The sequence below is a fragment of the Macaca nemestrina genome, chromosome 19 (genome assembly GCF_043159975.1).
Source record: "Macaca nemestrina isolate mMacNem1 chromosome 19, mMacNem.hap1, whole genome shotgun sequence".
NCBI lineage: Eukaryota > Metazoa > Chordata > Mammalia > Primates > Cercopithecidae > Macaca > Macaca nemestrina.
In genome coordinates, this window is record NC_092143.1 from 18602647 (window position 1) to 18624726 (window position 22080).

General features: G+C 40.9%; 2 protein-coding genes across 4 annotated transcripts in view; both read left to right on the forward strand.

Annotated features, from left to right (window-relative positions):
* The window catches only part of LOC105477021 (translation initiation factor IF-2), a 52637-nt gene extending 48369 nt beyond the window's left edge, over window positions 1-4268 (forward strand). The window contains exon 6 of the mRNA XM_071085334.1: window positions 4237-4268. The gene's annotated coding sequence lies outside the window, so the exon portion shown is untranslated. The remainder of the gene's footprint in view (window positions 1-4236) is intronic.
* Window positions 1-22080, forward strand: part of LOC139355280 (ring finger protein 152) — a 63582-nt gene that overhangs the window by 24570 nt on the left and 16932 nt on the right. The window contains exon 1 of one of the 3 annotated variants that reach the window (XM_071085240.1): window positions 2831-4539. The exons of the other annotated variants lie outside the window; for them this stretch is intronic. The gene's annotated coding sequence lies outside the window, so the exon portion shown is untranslated. Of the gene's footprint in view, window positions 1-2830; window positions 4540-22080 lie in introns of those variants that run through there. 3 annotated transcript variants of the gene reach the window in all.

Genomic DNA, 22080 nt, shown 5'->3' on the forward strand with positions numbered 1-22080 from the left:
TTTGATGGAGGTGTGATTGTCCCTGAGTTACAGATGAAGAAGCAGATACACAGTAAGGTTAACTTGCAGAAGGCTGCATTACTAATTGGTGACAAGAGTTGAGACTCAAATCCAGACTAGTGGATTTCCAAGCTCCAGAGTCTCCACAGCTCAGGCAAAGCTTTCTCTGCAGGCAGTTTAGTGCTTCTAGATATCAGTGCATTGCATTGTCTGGCTTTCGTACTAATGAAGGTGAGGAGAGCAGTATTAATATTTCTATGTCTGGTGCTTCTTTCATAAATGTTTCTATGAATTTCCCAGACTGTACAGAACACCTGTCCGGTGCCAGGTGTTTGCTCAGTGTTGAGTTGGTGGCAGCAAGGACTTCTGGAGCTTCCACCCTAGCAAACATTTAGTAAGGAATCACTCAGGAGAAAAGTGTTGCGGGGAAAGGAAGGAGTAGGTGCTCAATGAGTGTGCATCTGTGAGTTGGGGACCACTTTTCCCCTTACCTCAACCTGTAAGACAATGAATTGTCCACGGTCAGGGAGGTAGAGAAGAAACTCTTGGCAGCAGAAGCAACATGAACAGAGGCTCAAGGTAGCAATGAGATGAGATTGAATGAGATGAGATTGCACAGGCACAGTGGGTAGAGGGAGGTGAGAAGGGGGCTTACTATTTGGTAGTAAGTGACTGTGTGACTGTTGTACCTTTGACTTTTTATTAGATGACACCATGGGAACTCCCCAAAGATAGTTTTTTGGGATTGTTTTTTATTAAAAAAAGAAAGAAAACATTGAGGAAAAGGCAAGAACAAGAGAGAGTGATTGGGTTGAGAATTATGAAGTGTATATCTTTGTCCTTTGAGGCTGCTATGAGAAAATACCATAGACTGGGTGCCTTATAACAACAGAAATTTCTTGCTCACAGTTCTGGAGGCTGGGAAGTCCAAGATCAAGGCAGATTTGGTGTCTTGTGAGAGCCTATTTTCTGGTTCATAAAGGGCATCTGCTGTGTCCTCACATGGTGGAACGAGATAAGTGAGCTCCGTTGGACTTATTTTATAAGGGCACTAACCCCATTCAGGAGGGCTGAGTCCTCATGACCTAGTCACCCCCCCCCATCCCCCAGCCCCCACACACAAAGTCCCACCTCTTAATACCTTCACATTGGTGATTAGGTTTCAACATATGCATTTTGGAGAGACACAAACGTTGAGACTGTAGCAGTGTGCATTGACTAAATTTTTGAACAGGCCTATGGTCATGTTCATCAAACAAAAGTGATTCCTGAGAGGAGGGTTGCAATGAGGAGTACTATTATTCGGACTGCCTCTGCTATGGGAGGTCAGTTCCTTGAAGAATGAAGATGGCGAGTGCATTATAGGGCAGTAATCTATAGCCTTGTTTTGGTGAAAAATTGACTTCACATAAACCCTTCAATGTCTTAAAGTACAAATGTATCTGCCATTTTAAAATGAAACATTATAAAAACTTTCCAAACCTGCTTTAGGGGAAGCAGCCGTTTTGACTATAAACTTCAAACTTCACCTAAATAGAAGAGAGATTGATGTTTTCCTAGCACAGAAGCTCCCAGGTGGCTGAGTAAGTTTGAGCGGCGGCGGCCTGAGTGGTCTGCTCTGCGTGCCCAGCTGGCTGGGGCTGGTGTGTGGGCTTGACAAGAGGTCTGGCACTCTGAGCAGACTTCATTGTTTAATGAGGTTTTATTTGAGATCCCTAGCATTGCTCTTCTTACATAGCACAGCCAAAACTGTCACCTCTACAAGTGAATAAGAAAATCGTCTTGGGTGGGAGCAGTGGCTCACGCCCATTATCCCATTGCTTTGGAAGGCTGACGGGGGAGGATAGCTTGAGCCCAGGAGTTTAAGGCTGCAATGAGCTATGATCAGGCCACTGCACTCCAGCCTGGGCAACAGAGTGAGATCCTGTCTGTAAAAGCAAACAAAAAACCCACCACCCATCAACAAAATAAAATCATCTTAACTCAGCCTTTGCACTTGTATAACAATCCTCCAGTGGCACCAATGTTTTCAGCCCTCATGTCCACTTATGGCCCTCAGGAGGAACGGAAGGAATAAAATGAATGAAATAGGCTCTTTGTTAGTTGCCCTTCATAAATTGTTAATCACTGGGGCTAGTAGGTGAATAAATGCCTTTTTTTTTTTTTTTTTTTTTAACAAGGCCGTTGTGAATATCTAAAGGTCATCAGAGCCTTTTAAAACTGGGTTAAAATGCATTTTGCACCTTCCCTTGATAAATCAAGTTTCATCACATCTTACTGCCCTCATTAGACATACAGGTTTTAAGCACGTATGACCTACCGACCCATGCTCTGGTTACGCTTATTCTGTCGTAAACCCCAGTCATTGGGTAGACACAAGATGAACAATTTGTTGGCCTGTTTGTGCTAGTGATTTCAAAAAGGAAGCTTAGCTTTTAGATAAAAAATGCTACTGTAAATATTCTGCAGTCCTGAACATGTTTCTTACACACAAACAATAATACCAACAAGCACATGAAACTCACCAGAACCAGCGTGGCTTTTTCCACCAGATCGACATAATGGATGGTTTTCTTTTGCCAAGGTGAAGGATAGTGGTAAGGTATTGTTTTTATGATTGTCCAATAGTCTTTTACTCATAACTCCTCTCAGGTTTGTTGGTGTGAGATGTTATAAAAGATATTTGCTCATGAATTTGACTTTGACTTTCATATAAAATGATTAGTATCTTCTTTCTTTCTTTCTTTCTTTCTTTCTTTCTTTCTTTCTTTCTTTCTTTCTTTCTTTCTTTCTTTCTTTCTCTCTTTCTGTCTCTCTCTCTCCTTCCTTCCTTCCTTTTTTTTCTCTCTCTCTCCCTTTTTCTTTCTCTTTCTTTCTTTTCTCTCATTCTCCTTATCTGCTTATCTATTTATTTTTACTGTGGTAAAATACAAATAACATAAAATCGAGCATTTCAACCATTTTTAAGTATACAATTCAGTGGTGGTAAATACATTCACAATGTTGTACAACCATAACTTCCATCCATCTTCGTAACTCTTTTCATCTTGTAAAACTTAAACTCTATGTCCATTAAATAATGACTCCTCCTTCCCCATTCCCTGGCAACCATGATTCTATTAATTCTTTCTGTCTTTATAATTTTGACTACTCTAAGTACCTCATGTAAGTGGAATCACATAGTATTTGCTTTTTGTGACTGGCTTATTTCACTGAACATAATGTCCTCAAAATTCATCCATGTTGTAATGTGTCAGAATTTCCTGCTGTTTTAAGGCTGAATAATATTCAATTGTATGGACATACCATATTTTGCTTTGCCATTCATCTGTCTATGGGCATTTGGGTATTTTCCCACGTTTTAACTGTTGTAAATAATGTTGCTACAAACGTGGGTGTAGAAATACTCATCGAGACCCTGCTTTCAATTTTTTGGGGTAAATACTCAGAGGTGGAATTGCTGGATGATAGGTTGATTTTATATTTAATTTTTGAGGAACTGCCATACTGTTTTAAAACAACAGTTATTGCTATAGATTTTTAAACAATAGCCAACAATCCTGAAGAATGTTAATATCTAATTTAGTGATGCTTAAGTTGAGAAACCAGTGAAACTGACTAGAAACACACCACTGACCGTAGTCATTTCTAGTGAGAGATGGCTTTTCTGTAGGGTGTGCAGGAGCTGAAAAGAAAATAGTTTTCTCAGTCATTCAGCAACAGTTGTTCAGGTGCTCTTGGCACATACCTGGCATTCTAAAATCCTTCCCACAAAGCAGGTTATCAGATACCTGGCTAGCTCTGAACTTTAAAATGCAAGACACTTGGAAGGAAAACACATTTAAACCACTTCCATTCTGTAGAGTCAGGTTGCTGTGAATGGAGAGGTTACCAGAACGAGTCATGAAACAGGATGATATGGTTTGGCTCTGTGCCCCCACCCAAATCTTGTCATGTAGCTCCCATAATTTCTCCATGTTGTGGGAGGGACCTGATAGGAGATGATGGAATTATGGGGCTGTGTCTTTCCCGTGCTGTTCTTGTGATAGTGAATGGGTCTCCTGAGATCTGATGGTTTTAAAAATGGGAGTTTCTCTGTACCAGCATTCCCTTTGCCTGCTGCTATCCACATAAGATGTGACTTGCTCCTTCTTGCCTTCCACCATGATTGTGAGGCCTCCCCAGCCATGTGGAACTGTAAGTCCAATAAACCTCTTTCTTTTGTAAATTGCCCAGTCTCAGGTATGTCTTTATCAGCAGCACGAAAATAGACTAATACATCGGAAGAACAGAAACTCACTCATGAAGGTGCTCAATAGTCCAGCATTTGACTTTTTGCCATGAAGGAAGAGAGAGGCCAGAGAAGAGTCTCTTGCGGGTCCTAATTTTTGTGGAAACAAGTCTCCAGGGAAACAAAGCCCTTGTGACTACCGGCTTGGGTGTGACAGCTGCCAGCCTTGTTCCAGCAATGACAGCAGCCTCCAGAAGAGAAATGGGCCACTGGGGAACGCGAAAGAATGTGTTTTGCTTTTATGTCTGGTATGTGGTCAGCTGTCAATTAATAGAACTGTGCTGTGAGTTAGAAAACTAGGCCACAAAGGGGCTTTCAGGAAATGTTTATAATGTGGAATTATTCTGACACTCACTGTGATGGCTAGAAAATGGAACAATGGCTTGTTCATGACAAATTGTTCAGTAGGAAAAAATGTCATAAGCAGAATTTCTGGTTAAGAAAATAACAAAGTGAATATGATAAACTTGTGGTAAAAATGTGATCCCTTAATAAAACTCAGAGCTGGATTTAGTTTTGTGATTTGCTGTTAGATTCCTTGTGCTAGCTTTAAAGTGATACCTTTTAGTATAGCCCAGGGGTCAAATGCAACCCACCTCATGTTTTTGTAAATAAAGTTTTATTGGAACACAGTCATGTCCATTTGTTACATATTGTTAATGTCTGCTTTCTGTTAACAGTGGTAGAGTTGAGAAGTTGTAACAGATGCTGTGTGGCACACAAAGCCTAAAATATTACCATCTGTCCCTGTACAAAGAGTGTATTGACCCATGTTCTACAACTTTGCCACTGAAAGCAGGATTAGTGATTCACTGGCATGTTGAAGTTTGAGACCAGTTCTTCACTTGTGGTTTCATGGAGAGGCTTAAGTGATTGAACTCCATGAAATTATACACACAATTCTGTTTTTGTACAAATGTGTATTTTTCTGCATCTCTACCCACTCAGAGGTAGAGGGGTCTGTAAGCCTTATCACTTTCTCAGAGTGACTTCTAACCCCCAAAAGTTAAGAATCCCTAGATTAGAAAGGGTGACCTTGACTCAGTACAGGTTCATGTCTGAAATGATGGTTGGAAAGATCTTACTCTTCTACACCAAAAATAGATCCAGCTCAAGTTCATTTATTCGTTAGTCTTAAATAGTATAAATTTGCAGCACAGCACAGAGGTGGGCTATGTCATTTTGTAGCTATTATTAATGGATAAGGGACTATTTCATGAATATTGGCTCCTTGTGCCTTAATAACCAGTGTCATGTTATGTTGCAGGTCTGCAGATATTTATTACATGCCTCTCCCACCTTGATAAAGTGAAAACTCTCTCATGTCCAGAATTTTAGGACTTTGTAGTGACTTTTAATGGGAAACTAGAAATCACAGCTAGTTAGCTTGACAGTCTTATTAAACTTCCATCATGTATGGAACCCTGCAGGAATTTCTAAAGAGCAGAAGATGAAATCTGAAATGGACCGAGCCTGACTTCTGATCAGCTTCCCTGTGAACTGCTGCTTCATGTGCCCAATGGGTCTTTCTCACCCCATGCCAGCCTCCTGCAGTAGGTAGTAGGAACCAGATAATTTATGTGTGGTTTTGTGTTACCCAGATGGACAGGTGCTTCTGGAGATGGAAGCTGGGAAGAGCAGTTAAGGGAGGAATAACAGTGGTGCTTTTAGAAAGCTGTGGTTTCACAGGTAGGGAAGGAAAAAGACTCTGAAATGCAAAACTAGCCGAAGAGAACAGACCTTGTCACTTCCATGAACCTAGAAAGGTACATGCTACACTGTCTATCCATTAGAGATTAATGTAGGGAAGGATGGACTATTGCTATTAAAAATATACATCCTTTTTGGATTTTTCAGTGGGAGAATTCTCTAGAACAAATAGGTCCCTGGGTGCTAGGCCCCCTTCTAGGAGCTGGGTTCTGGGAGCTGGAATGGAATTGTGCAAGGTTCAGGACTAGTTCTTAGGCTCCCTGGGACCCAGGGACTCCAAAAAATCCATCTGTGAAGCCACAAGCTAGAAGCATATGCACAGAGTATGGCAAGGATGATGCAGTCAGATAGAACTAGGAGTTTCCAGACAAAAATGTGAAGAGAAGAAGGACCACTTAGAGACAGAATACCCACCCCACCCCCATCCTCTGCCCTGTACCCACAGCCCCTTGGGGTTCTGGGTTATGAAGAAGAGACAGACCAGGATCCTAGGAGATTTTACAGATGTTGAGGCTTGCCTACTTTGTGGGAGCAAGACTTTGGACACTGTGGTCCATTCAGGCTGTTATAGCAAAATACCATAGACTGGGTGGCTTATAAACAACAAAACCCTATTTCTCACAATTCTGGAGGCTGGGAAATCCAAGATCAAGATACTGGCACATTCAGTGTCTGGTAAGAACCCATTTCCTGGTCACACACAGTATTTTCTTGCTGTGTTCTTACATGAGGGAAAGAGCAAATAAGCTCCCCTGGGCATTTAGGTTACTTTTATTTCCTAGCCGTGCCCATGGGCATGCATGGGAGCAGTGATACCCAGTGGCAGTGAGCACACCTGTTACCCAGGCCTTGGTTTCTAAGTGACATTTTTCACTAAAAGGAGCCAGGGCTCCCTGGAGAAATGGCTGAATCTGGGCCTGGGGATGGGGAAATACAAATTGAGCCTGAAATATTTTTTCATGTCACAAAGTAAGACAGTGCTCAAAGAATGATGGGGACATATCAAAAGCGCACAGGAGCCAGCTTGGAGGTGGTTGCCCTGGCCAAGCACCTTGGCCTGAAACCTGAAACCTGGGACAGTTTCAGCATCAGAATAAAGATAGTGTAATAGATCATAAATCATTGAATAATATGAAATCTATGAGTCCATATCACTATAAATATATAGGAAATAAATGAGAATGTTCTAAATTCACTAGAATGCCAACTAATAAATGTGGAAGAAAAGATGGGATTTAAAAAATCATTTGGCAATTATTACAGTTGTAATTAATTTAGGCGAGACATTTTTAAGAGTGATAGATTAGTGGGCAAAAGTTTGATAAAGAATAGGATATTTACATAGTCAGGGTATTGCTCCACAAAATACTTCTTAAATGTAAAAAGAGGAGGAGAATCCAAGGAGGGACAGGTGAGCAAAGTTACTACAACACCACTACCTGCTAGGATGGAGTGGGAACATTATGGCATTGCTTCTGTAATAGCTCCTCCTCTCCAAAATAAAAACAAAAACCAAGGTAAACCTGAATCCATTCATGAGAAAACATCACACAAACCCAAACTGAGGGATATTCTATGAAATATTAATAACTTCTGGAAATCTTTACAACTGTCAACGTTATGGAAGTCAAAGAAAGACTAGGAACTGTTGCAGATTGAGTAAGACTAAAGGATTATGACAAGTAAATGCAACCTGTGATCTTAGGCTCTATCCCTTTGCATTCTTGGAGGAACACTGGGTGAAATGTGGATGAGATCTGTGGTAGTGTACCAAAGTAGATTTCCTGATTTTAATGACCGTACTGCAGTTATGTAGAAAGTACTTGGAGCATATGGGCATAACGGGACCTCAGGCCTGCAGCTTACTGTCAAATCATTCAAGGAGGGAAAGTTATTAGTACTTTTTTTTTTATTTTGCCACAAAGTGGGATCTGATGGGTGAACATTATGTTTATTGAAGTTGTAGAAGATGACGGCCAAGTTCAGCTTGGATTGGAGAAGTGTAAGGAAGGTGAGAGTGAATGGGCAGTTTCTAATATTATCAGCAGAGAAGCAGGTTCTCACAGGGACAAGGAGGATGAGAGGGCAGGTGGGATGTGCTGTAGCCAATTTAGGGTCAAGAAGCATCAGCTGACAAAAGGAGGGAGTCAAGGAGTCAAGTCATGAGAAAAGGCTGGATGAAGACTGATAGATCTGAACGTGGAGGTGAACAGCGGAGGGAGGTGCATCAATCTTTGTCGGCCCTCTAGTGCCATCCTGATAAACCGCAGCTCTTCCTTCTCTTCCCGGCCGTGAATGTTAGTGCTGTCTGGGGACTGTCTGTGGCTATCTATAGATGCTTTGGGACCAAGTTGGGGGGTTGCCAGGGACTTCAGAGGAATGATGACTGTTCGTTCTAGAAAAGGAGGTTGGTTTAAGCTCACACTGAGGTCCATTTCATTGAATCTTGGTTCTTTGAGATTCATTTCTGCTAATGTTAATGAAAATTTGGCTGGCTGGAAGTGCAGATCCAAAATGGGAGGATGTAAGTACGACTCCTCTGTCTCTGGTTACAGGGCTGATCTCTGGAGTCTTTTATGATTGCTGCTTTGGTCCCTTGAACATGCCAAAGCAAATGAAGAGCCAAAAGAGGAGTCTGAAATTGAATTAGGATTGTTTGTGTTTCATATTAATTCAATTCACCAAAGGATATGAATGCCTAGTATGTGCTTTGGATGCGGCAGTTTACAAAGATAATGAACATGTGTTTCTTGCTCTACAGGAAACAAAGTCTGATGGGGGTGAGAATGGTGAATGAACAAGTAATTATCATGCAGCACAGGAATTGTTTAATAGGGACTGATAAAGGCTGAGGGTTTGTGAGGGAAGGAACCTCTACTTTTGTATGTGGGGGCGGGAAGCCTTCAAGTCAGAGGAACCATGTGTGTGTTTCTTCAAAGACTGGCACAGAGGCAAGACATCAGAGGTTGAAGAGTGTGTGGAGCCTTGGTGAAGACAGGAGGGCAGGAGATGAGGCCTAGGTTTTGTTGGATCCAGATCCCCAGGACCTTGTGGGCCATCCTTGCAAAGTCTGAAGGGAAGAGTGCATTTGGGTGCTGTGAGCCAGGAACTCTGCTAGACACTTTGTCTGCGCAAAATAGAAATTATATCAAGAACAGCACCAAGTTAGGAAGCGTTATTTTTGTGGATCCTCACACAAGTTGTTTAAAGGGCTATTGGCAGCTTTTCTAGAAGCACAAGAGGCTTGCTATCCCTGTTTTGAGGCTTTCTCCTATCAAGAATCTTAGAAATAAAAGGAACAGGTGGAATGGAGATCTGTGCGAGGGATTTTGTTATATGGGGATGCAGATAAGTCCATAGTAATTAAAAAAATACTTTGAAAAATGTAAAATATGCAGAAATGTGGAGAGATTGATACAAAGTCAGCAGTCTTAACATTTCATCTCATTTGCAGACATCATGACCCTTTTCCCTGGAATACTTCCAGTAAATATCTCCTGATAATAAGGACATTCTCTGACATAATCGCACCATTATGACACCTAAGAAATTCACATTAATTAAATAATGTTATCTAATATGCAGTTCATATTTTAAAATGCCTTGTATCACTGTGGGCATTTTCCCCACTCAATCCTGGATCTCATTGTGGTTCATGAATAAAATTTGGTTTCCTCATCTTCTTAGTAAAATCTAGAACAATCTCTTTGCTTTTTGTTTTCCTTTCCATGACATTGACAGTTTTGAGGACCCAGGACTAGTCCTACATGTCTCATCATCCCTGTCATGACTGGATGCAAGACGAACATTTAGGCCTTATACCTCATAAGGGATGTTGCCTTCTTCCCATTGCATCACCTTGGGAAGCATGATGTCAGCTCTTCCATTATTGAGGGTGCTAAAGTTGATCTTCGGTTAAGGTGATATCTGTAAAGATAACTCTCTTTATCATTTAATAAGCAATCTGTGAGCTGATACTTTGAGACATGTAAATATCCTGTCTTTCAAAAGCTTTAATCTAATGATTTTAGCATCTATTGATGATTTATGCCTAAATTGGTGATTACATTGGAGATGGTAAAATGGTGGCTTTCAAAAAGTTTAGTCAATCATAATTCCCCCTCTATCCCTGCCTTTCTTTCCCCTTCTTTTTCTGTATGTTTTCCTCTTTGAGTGTTACTATGGAGTCAAGGATTTTTTTTAATTCAATGTCTTATAAAACATCACCATCTGTCTTAGCTAGCTTGGGCTGCCCTAACAAAACAACATTGACTGGGTGGGTTAAACAAGCATTTATTTCTCATAGTTCTGCAAGCTGGAAAGTCTAAGATCAAGGTGCTGACCATGGTCAGGTTCGGCTGGGAATCTTCTTTCTGGTTTGCAGACAGCCGCTTTCTTGCTGTATCCTCACTTGGCAGGAGAGAGAGAGGGTGCTGATCTTTTCTTCTTCTTTTAAGGGCACTAATCCCATCTTGGGGCCTTACCCTCATGACCTTATCTAAACCTAATTACCTCCCGAAGGCCCTACCTCCAAATGTCATCATATTGGGGGTTAGGGTTTCAACATATGAATTTTGGGGGGACACAGACATTACGTCTATAGCACCCTTTTTTTTTTTTTAAAAATATTCAGATGTTTCCAAATTTGGCCACTCCACTGTGAGCTGGCTCCTGGGGCCTTTTGACATGTACCCATGTCCCCACTTGATAGCACAAAAGGACATTCCAGGCTCACTTTGTATTTTCCCTCCCGTAGACCTGGAATCAACCATTTCTCCAAGGATGTCAGCTTCTTTTTAGTGAGAAATGCTATTTAGACACCAAGATCTAGGAACTAAGTGTGCTCATTGTTACTGGACTGTCACTGTTTCTAGGCCTTTCAGTTGACAAGGCTTAGAAATTTACGTATTATTTTAAATCATGGGCATAATCTGATGGTTCCAATTTAAATTCAGTACAACTATGTTCCTTCTCACCTTCTCCCATTCTAAAATTTTTGTCTCTCCTTCCACAGTGAGAAAGTCTTGGCCTTGTTTTCTGACAATATCAATCTAGTTGCTTATTTGTTTTAGCATATGGTCTATACAAAATAGTTTCAGAATTACTACTATACTAGTATCAATACCAATACCAACAACTAACCAACTAGGTAAAGTTCAAGACTGCTTTACAGTTATTATTGTTACAGAATGTACCCCACTAAAGGCGTATGGAGTGCTTGTATTCAAAAGAGATTTGAATGTGGTTCTATTGTTGAGTTGAATCCAGTTTACTTGTTTCTGTTTGTATTTAATTTTAGGGTTTGATTTTGTTCATCCTTTTTAATTTATTATGTTTGATATGTAATATATTTACATGGATCAAAAGTCAAAAATTCAAAAACGGCGTATTGAAAGAGGTCTCCCATGCCTTTACTGTCTGTTCCCACCTGCCTCCTTATTCGTGACCCTTTCCTTTAATTGATTTGTCCTTTCTGTGTTTATTTTTGTAAAAATAAGCAAATATATATTCTTACTCTTTCACCTTGAAATAAGGTGAACTCTTTCACGTAACAATATAACCTGGCTCCTATTCCAAAGCCATTCATAAACATCTTTCTTATTCTTGTTTTACAAACACATACTACTCCATCAGGTGGAGAGATACAGTTTAGTCAGATTCCTATGGATAGGAATTTAGAATTTTTTCCTATTGCAAATAATGATGAAATGAATTACCTTGTAAATATGGTGTTTTGTACTATGGAGCTGTATTTTCAGAGTGAATACTTACAAATGCAATTGCGGGGTCAAAAGTTAAATCATATGTAGCTTTATTGGATAATGCCACATTCCCCTGCTACCATTTTGTCTCCCCATTTAGCAATGTTTGAGAGTGTCTATTTTGGGGCAAATTGTTAGAGCCCTTTTTAGTTAGAGTGAGGAATTATCAGTGACTCTCAACCCTCAATTGGCATCAGAATCACCCAGGGAACCTTGCCTTTTTGCAGATCTTTGCAGCGGGACCTTACCCCCAGACACTGATTTATCAGGTTTTCTGTGGACATTATGAAGCATGGATTCAGATTATTTTGTAGAAGTACTAGTTTAACATCTGAGTTTAGTTACCTACCTAGTAACTCTTTCTTTTAACTAACCATTCTGCGAGGAGATATAATAAAAGCATACTCATCATGTATGAATCTTACTATACTCATGATTTCTGAATTGCCTACAAATACTGGTAGCCAGATATGCCTAATTTTTTTTTTTTAAAAATGCCTAATTTCAGTTAGTTTTCACCCCTTCTACAAGCATTTATTGAGCACTTACTGAGTGCCAGTCATTGCCTACGTACTGCAGAAAGAATACAAGCCAGACCAGATCCCTGTCCTTGGGGTCTTCTTTGTAGCCAAGGGAGATGAAGGTAAATAAAGGTCAACAGAGTCCATCAGTTGGCTAGATGCTGGGTGTATTCCTGCCCTTTAAGGAACTCACTTTTCAGTGTGGGAGACACAAGGACACAGAATATGATCATTCTAGAAAGGGGTCCTAGGAGAACATAGAAGTGGTGTCTAAGCCAGCTGGTGGGGAATGGGAAGGCTTCTTGGAGGAGGTGATAGACATTTGAGCTGAAAGCAATGTGCCTCTCTCATCTGTAAGCCATTCTTTCTCTTGGCTTGGGATGCTGTCCTTCTCTTTTTTGGTTCCAGGCCAAAAGGACAGCATCCCAAGCTAAGAGAAAGAATGGCTTACAGATGAGAAACGCACGTTGCTTTTTGAGATGTGCAAGTGACTCAGAGTTGCTGGAGTGTGGGATTCAAGCCAGGACATAACAAAAATAAGATTGGACAACTAACCAGGGGTCACATCTTTTGCTCCAGTGTCTGGTGCATAGTAGGTGCTTAATAAAGCACTGGATGGTTGATTGAGTGAATGATGACTTGCTGATTTGTGGAAAAGAGCAGTTTTGCATTAGAGTTTTGCTAACCACACATAATTAAAGGAGTTGGTGTTCTTAGCGTATCTGATATTTTATCGTGTGGATAAAACTTTTTTTTTTTCTAAAAAGCCCAAGTGGCAACCAGATTATGAAAGTAGCTATAATTGAGAGAGGTCACCTGAGGTGATATATCACCCCATTCTAGATCTATGGACAGAAAGAAAAATCTCTTCAAATTGTTGTCACAATGCTTTTGTCTCTTTATCTGCTTATTATAATCCAGCTTCAGGGATGGATGACATTTTTAAAATGCATAGTCCCTTTGGCCCTGAGAGCTCTTGTAATGTTTCCCATCAGCTAAAGAAAAACAAACAGATGAGACTAACAGACGGCCCTCGTGTTCAGTTATGTTAGCCCTAGAATCACTTCCTCAGGAAATCGTGTTTGTGTGTGTCTGTGGTTCTGTGGTTTCATTGATATTCCATTAGGGGGAAATGCAGAGGAGTTTCGACAATTAAAACGATCATTTGAAGGACAGGAGTTCTTGGTGGAAGCTGGAATTGGATTTGCAGCTGTGGCAGTGGGGCATTGTGAATCACCTTAAACTTGGATTTCTTTGAGGCTTTGCTACCTCTGCCTTCTTTTTAATGTAGGTTAAATTTCACCTTGTTTTATTTTAAGTGACTCAATAACTTGAGAGTATTAGTTAGAGAATTATTTTCTGAAATAGACTGGCTGTCTCAATAAGCCAATTTAATCTGATTCTTGAGAGCTACATCAGCTAATGGTTGGTGAGAAATCTATCTTCATTTAAATCTGTATTTGTTGTTTTACTCCTAGTATTGCTGCATCCCCAGGAAAGGCGTCAGAATATGCATAAAGCAAGGAAATAATAGTTTTCTCTGTTGGTAGAAGTCAGTGCATTTTAGTAGAGACACAGGCTGAGGAGTGGAAGAAAGCACGCTGCCATCCCTTAACTGGCACAGTGACTGAATTAATATATGCCTTACAATTTCTTCTGCTTTGATAAATATCTTGAATTAAGCAGATATAGATTTTCCATGTTATAGGTACTCATAAAATGGGAACAGACTGATAAAAGCCATAGCAATATCCCTGTGTGGAGTGAAGGTCATGATATGCCGAGTGGCAAGATGTATTATCATCTAATTACTATTTGGTGATTGAAACCATGTTCTTTGTATCTGGCGAGACCTAGTAATACAGGTGGGCTCTAAACACAGGGTGGCTTTTAAAACCCTGTCAGTTTTATTTGCTGGCCCAGAAGATTCTTGTAAGGATTTTCTGCCTATAAAATGCATGCCTGTTAAATCAGGCTGTTTTTTTAATTCATAGGTAGAATTAAATATTCTACCTGTGGGTAATTAAAATATTTTGGGTAATTAAAAAATATTAACTTATTGATTTTAGATACTTTTCATGACTATTCTGAGAAAGATAAGTTATTGAGAATATTTTCACAAAGGAAATGAAAGCTGAAACTCAAGATGTTATTTGTGGATTAAACAGGCTTAATTCTACAGGGTATGCATAGCTATTTGGGAAATATTTTTGTCTTACTGAATTAGAATAGCAGTTTTTACCAAATGAAACTTAATTACTTTAACTAAAATGACTAGCTTAGGACAAATAAATATTTTATATTGTAAAAATAGACATTTTTATTTTTAAAGTAGTTTTAGTTAAGTAGTACATATATGCATGTGCACTTAAAAACGAAAATCCACATACTGTGAATAACACTAGTACAGACTTTCCTACTTGTGCACATCTGAAATGCTTTAGAATGCATTCACCCCAATCAAAAATATATCCTTTTGCATTGGTAGAAATTACTATTAAGTGTTGATCATTATCGATTAATTCAGATGTTGAATGGCTCTCAACAGTTTACAAATATGACTTGAATATTTTACTTCCCCTAAAATTGAATACATTTGATGTTATGAAGGACAATTGCAACGACTGTAACAAAACCAGTTCAAGGCTTAGGAACTGTGTCTCGTAGTTTCAAGAAAATGAATTGGATTTTATTTGGCCTGTATGTGTGAGTATGATTATAGATCATGACATACTCTCCTACACACACCCACACCCCCCCCACATACTACTATATTTATGATAATATTTACATTTTAAATAGGTTACATAATTTTTAAAAATGTTCCGGAAGTAAATCGTTTCTTTTTTTCTTTTTTTTTTTTTTTGAGACGGAGCCTCGCTCTCACCCAGCGGGAGTGCAGTGGCCCAGTCTTGGCTCACTGCAAGCTCTGCCTCCCAGGTTCAGGCCTCCCAATTAGCTGGGACTACTGGTGCCCGCTACCATGCCCAGCTAATTTATTTGTATTTTTAGTAGAGACGGGGTTTCACGATGTTATCCAGGATGGTCTGGATCTCCTGACCTGATGATCCGCCCGCCTCGGCCTCAGAAAGTTCTGGGATTACAGGCGTGAGCCACCGCGCCCAGCCAAATTGTTTCTTATTGATGACAGGACTCAAAGTTTTTACCATTTAACAGGACACTTTTTAAAACAGAAGTCATTAACATGTAACATTTTTAATTAAATGAATTATTGTTTTCTATCTGACATAGAAAATGTATTTACAGTGGTTTTTGTTTGTTTTGCTTTGCGGGTAGTTAGTGACAGTAGGAGGTGAGCATTGTGTTCTCAATTGCTTATTTTTTTTCTTACATCTTAAATACTTTGTGTATAGTCTTGGATATAAAAGTGTGAATAATCCATAACCTCACATTTCAGTTCCTGGATCCTTAGAAAGTTGAATATTCTTATTACGGAGATAATGAGGGAGACAATAAGAGCAGGGTGCATTTTCATCCTGGTGTTATTGAATAAATTAGTGCCCAGTGTGTGCCATCTACTGTGCTGGGCAAGCTTTCGTTAGTCTGTAAAATGTGTCCACTCAGAGAGGAGGAAGGAGCTCAAGCTGAATAAGCAGCAAAGGGAAAGGTGATGAATCTGACCTTTTCCCCTGGCTGATTCTGTAATCACAGCCCAGGGTTTAGAGCGGGAGGGATTTACAAGACGAGAAGTGGCTGTGGTCTAGAGACAGTGGTGATCTGAGGACCTAAAGACCAGCTCCAGCCTGGCGCACAGAACCCCTTCTAAGTACTTAGCTGCAGCTTTTCAGAGATGAGGAGAATTTGAGTGCTGTTAAGGTTTAATCTCTATAAACATAAATATTTGTGATTCATAGTCTCTTCCATATCCTTTGTTTCTTTCTAGAAGGCCTATTAATGGAAATACCTATTTCTTTATTGTCTGATAATAGACCTGGTGAAATATAACTTCATATAAATAAAATTATAGGGTAAAGCTAGTTTCCCAATAGTTGTCTAAATTACACATACAAGTCAGGACTTTGCTAGTTACAAAATCTCAAGGGGCAGGAGAGTATTGGCCATTTCTGTAACCTTCAGATACCGCTCTCTTTGCTGAACTTTGTCACAGCTGTGCCCCTCAGAAATGCTTCCTCCATCCAGTTGCCTCACTGGGAAATCACGGATCTTTTCTATACTCCTCCCTTACTCTCAGCTCTCTGTACCTCAAGCCAATCTCCAAGCCTTCTTCCTCCTCCTTCATCCCTACCTTCATTCCAGCCTTGCCTCTCTCTCCTTTAGTTCAGGCTCTGCCAATTCATGTCTCACTCTACTGCCAGAGTGGCTTAAAAAGAAAAAATAATACACAATCAAATATTACTCAGCCATAAAAAGGAAATTCTGATACATGTTACAACGTGGGTGGACCTTGAAAACATGCTTAATGAAATAAACCAGACAAATATTAGGACACTGGTCGAAGGATGAATAGTGTACAGTCCCACTCTTAAGAGGTACCTGGAACAGGCAAATTCATAGAGCCAGAACAGTGACAGGTTAGTAGGGGCTGGGGGCAGGAGAAATGGGGAGCGGTTGTTGAATGAGTATGGAGTTCTGTCTGGGATGATAAAAAAAGCTCTGGAAAGGGCCGGGCACTGTGACTCGCGCCTGTAATCCCAGCACTTTGGGAGGACAAGGTGGGTGGATCACTTGAGGTCAGGAGTTCGAGACCAGCCTGGCCAAATAGCGAGACCCCCCCCCCCCCATCTCAATATACAAAAAATAGCCAGGCACGGTGGTGCATGCCTGTAGTCCCAGCTACCCGGGAGTCTGAGGCAGGAGAATCACTGGAACCCGGGAAGCAGCGGTTGTAGTGAGCCAAGATCACATCACTGCACTCCGGCCTGGGCGACAGAGTGAGACTCTGTCTCAAAAAAAAAAAAAAAAAAAAGGCACTCTGGAAATAGATGGGGATGGCTACACATGATGGTGACTTAAAGCCATCAAATTATACACTTTGAAATGGCTAAAAGAGTAAGAATATTAATAGCAATAATAACGCAGTTATAACAGTTACACTTGCCCTTCCGAAGTCTTCACAAGCCCCACAGCCTACAGGACAAAACCCAGATTACAGAATAGGAGGGGACCGACCTTTCTCTTCCATTCCTCAGATTCTCGCTGCTTCTCACAACATAAGAACTTCCGCTTCCAGCTCCTCCTGGAGGCCTGGCGTTTCTCAGCACCCCTTGCTTTGGATTGGAAGAGGAGGGGAAAGGTTTGGATGGCATCCTGCCCCTTCTCCCCTCTTCACTCACCTTCAATTGCCCTACGATTTCTCTCTCTTTCTCTCTCCCTACCATCTCTCTCTCTCCCTCCCCCAATCTCTCTCTCTCTCCCTCCCCCAATCTCTCTCTCTCTCCCTCCCCTAATCTCTCTCTCTCCCTTCCCCAATATCTCTCTCCCTGGGCCTTGTTTTGCTCTCTGCTTCTGCTGCCCCCTAGTGACCTGGCCCATCCCTGCTGCAGGGACAGCCGCTCTGGTCCTCCGGACCACCCCTGCTTTAGAGCGCTGGGGCCAGCAGAGTGGACCTTAACCCCCGTCTGTTTCTGGGTCTGTGCCTCCTCTGGCCGAGCTGATTAGTCATCCTGAGAACTGCCACACCGCACACCTCTGGGCAGGCCAGTCCTCCAGGCTGTGCCCTGCGTCTCCTTCCCGCCTCCCCTTATGGTGATATTTGCTGTGAGAAGAGCTAAACCACCTGCCGTGTGCCGCCCTACATGCTCAACATGTATGAATGCATGTTAATCTTAACAACTCTATTGCAGGGGGATTTGACTTACTGGAGGTCCCAGGCTCTGGTCCCTGCCCGTAACCACCCCAGGCACTGCCTCCCCTCGTCTTGGTCTCTGTGCCTTTGTGTCTGCTGAGTCCTCACCCTTGAAATTGAAATGGTATTTTTTCTTGAAAAATCCTTCCTGGCTGCCCCAGACAGACATAAGTTCTCCTTCTTCCAGTTCAACCTGATACTTCCACGTGAAGCCCAGATCAATCACATGACTGCAGTTTCTTCATGTTGAGCATGGCTGTCTGTATTCCCCACCGGCCTTAGCAGGAGAGGACCCTGTCTTTTTTCTTTAGATTCCACAAACCTAGAGTAGTGCCTCATACTCAATATGTATTTGAATATGCCTGTGTTAATAGTTGTATTTGTTACTCTATGGCTTTCTCTGGGAAATACGAATATGAAGTTGGACGAAAACTTTGTTTCTAAAAGCACACTAAAGTACCCTGAGAATATCACCACTTTTTTTTTTTTTCCTAAACCAATACCTATGGATTGGGTTTTAAATACACAAATTTGCCAGTGAAATGGTGTACACCTGTAGTCCCAGCTACTCCGGAGGCTGGGGTGGAAGGATCACTTGAGGCCAGGAATTGGTGGCTGCAGTGAGCTATGATTGTGTCCCTGCACTGCACCCTGGGCAGGATGGCAAGATCTCATCTCTACAAAAAAATGTTTTTTGGAAAAGTAGCTGGGCATGGTGGTGTGCATCTGTAGTCTCAGCTACTCAGGAGGGTAAAGCAGGAAGATTGCTGGAGGCCAGGAGTTCAAGGATGCAATGAGCTATGATTATGCTTGTGAATAGTCACTGTACTGGCTTGGGCAACATGGCAAGACCCCGTCTCTTAAAAAAGAAAGGAAGGAAGAAAAAAACACAAATTCAAATTCTCTGGAAAGCAGAGCAGTGGCCATTCGTGGCAGAGATAGGGGTAGATGGATGAACTGCACGAGGCACAAGGGAACCTTTTGGGGTGGAGGAAATATCTTGATTGGCATAGTGGTTACACAGGTGAGTACGTTTGTCAAAACTGGTTGAACTGTACACTGAAAATATGTGCATTTTATTGCTGATACACTTTGCCTCAAAATAAATTTAAGAAAGCAAGAGGAGAAATCTGGTTTTTTTTTGTTAGGTTAGAAAAGGTGGATTAATGATGGATGGTGTTGGGTTGCACTGTGTTCCATATCTAGTTTCAAGGTTTGTACTTTTTCTTTCCTTGTTACCTTGCCTAAATGGAAAATCAACCCTCATTGAGTTACTGCAGCTGGAAGTAAGAAAAAGCAGAAGTAATGAGCAGACTGACAGCTGACTCCCTGTAGTGCTTAATTTTAGTACCAATGCCTTTAGGAATTCTTTGCAACTTCAGTGTAAGGCTTAACTCGTGCGATGAATCATCAATATTGAGGGTAGGTAGAGAAATTGCAGCAATAAACACTCTGTGCTCAAAGAAAATGAGGTTATGAATGGCTTTTGAATAGACTTATTTAAAGAGATATCTATAAAACCCACTGGGCTTTTACTTTACCATTCTTTCCAAATGTTACTATAGAATGTTCTCTGGGTAATTTGAGGAAATTTAAAGAAATACATATTTTTTAATGTGTGAAAGTAAATGAGTCTTAACAATTAGGTAGGTTTTTGTTGTTATTGTTGTTTGTTTTTTCATTGCGCCAAGATTTTCCCTCTATGCATCTCCTTCCAGTCTTAGGGTACCTCAAATTAATGAAGCTCTACTCATCATAAATCGTACGTGTTCTTTAGTATTTTGAAGGAATACTGAATGTGTTTGGGCAATTTATTCAGTGTCCCTTCTTGATTGTCAGGGTGAACCACCATACGATACTGCTGTGTAGAGTGAGATTAACCTGGCCAAATCGAAATTTATTCAGCTACTTTGTAGCCTGCTATAGCTATGCAAGGGAACACGGGAATTATGGCCAAAGTTCAGACTGTAAGGAGGAATTTATTATCATGTCTTTGTGAGTTTCATCAGATAAGGAATTAGCTTTAATCTGGAGCTATCATTATGACTTTTGGTATCATTGCACATATAGTTGAAATAATAGATCCCTATTTCAAAGGATGAAGAAAGCTTGGACCCCTTCCTATATGTTCTCAATAATGACAAATAATGGCCATTGTTTATGTTCTTTGCTCAGCTCTTTCTGGTTGTCTGGAAACAGTTACTTAAAAACAAAATTGCATCTGTAAGCCTTATTGTCTCCAAAATAGAATGCACAATAATTTTGAAAATATTTTGCATTCTGGATCTTGACAGAAAACTCAGGTAAGGTAACCACTGTTAGAGCAACAAGCTGATTTCCAGGTAGGTGTCTCCAGAGTAATATACTAAATTTAGGAGAATCAGGAAAGGGCTAATGGAAAATGGTATAGATCTGAGGTCAACAAATAATAGCCTGTTTTAATAAATGCAGTTTCATTAGAACTGTTGGGGAGGAAAAGTTCTTGTCCTAGGTTCAGTGTCACGGACATGCAAATGAAAGTAACCAAAAACATGTAAAGAGGAGAAAAAGTTTATAGATGCATACAACGTGTGCCCAGATGAATGTAAGGATTACATACCTAACTTAGTAGGGGAAAGGGAGGGGGGTGAGAAAGGCCTCTATGGGAAGAACAAATAGGTATCTTTAGGAAAGACAAATGGGTTTTTAGGAGTTCAAACGGGAGATAAGAATGTTTGTGATTTGTGATAAGATGTGTGTTTGCATGTGTGAGTGGTTTTTCTCTCTTCTTTGTGGCCATGAAACTACCCTGGAGAGGGGATTTATGGTGGATTTCTCTTGGTTTCTCTCCTGGAAATAGACCTGCCCTAAAGAGGGAATTTATGGCAGTTCTCATTTCTCAGAAGTTTCTGCTTTTGGTTAGATAAGGGATGTTCCACAAGTCTTCTTTCTGCATCTATTGAGTCTCAAATGCCTCCAGCTTAAAATAGTCTTTATACCAACTCTGGGGTTTCCATTTGGTCCCCACAGAACACAGCCTTGCTCATTCCTTGAGATACTGTCTATGACTGCTTTCACACTTCGATGGCAGAGTTCAGTGTCTGTGAAAGACGCTGTAGGGTCTTCAAAGCCTAGAAGCTGCATATACTACCTGCCCATTTCCAGGAAAAGGTTGTGGGTCCCTGACATAGATAAAATATAATGGGAAAATATTTTTGAAAGCCAACAAATTGACTTAAGGTTTCAATTTGTTCTGGAATTTGTGGTTGGTAAAAAAATTAAGAATAGGGAACATGTGTAGTTCATTTTATTAAAATGTAAATTTGTACATGGTAACTTTGGGCCTTTGGGGGCCCTGTATATCTTGGACATGAAGAGCAGGGGCACTGGAGGGCTGTAGCAGAGAGAGGCCTTTGCTTTCCAAGGGAGCCTAGCTACTTGGAGGCCCTTGCAGCCCCTAAGGCACAACTGTCAGCCCTCAAACTCTTCACTTCCAGTGATGACTTTGTGTGCTTCCCTGGTCTGTGGCTGCCTCCAGACCTTAAGTTACCATCTTAATATCTTGCATCTCTTGAGGTTTGTGGTTGGAGTCTACCTGTATGATGCTGACAGGGTCAGTTGTGATGTTTAATCAAATAGAGGAAATGCCACTGTCCTTCCTTCCCCTGAGTTTTCTTCTCTCTCCAGTATCTCCGGAGTGGAAAGAACAATGGGCCAGCTTGTAGGCTCCTTAAATTCCAAATGTGCTTTCTGGCTCTGACAGGCGATGATAGTTCTGTTTAATGTTTCTGCTTAATCCCTATGTATGATCAATTGGACGTACAGGCTCAGTTGAAGAAGAGTCTTCTTCCAGTGTTCTGTCTACCCTTCTCTCTTTCCCGTGGTTCTCTTTGTATGGTTCTTTCCTTCTGGTTGTACATCCAGGCTCCTTGAGGGTAGGACTCTTGTTTGCCATGGCAACCCCAGTGCCTTGAAGAGTACACAAGGTGA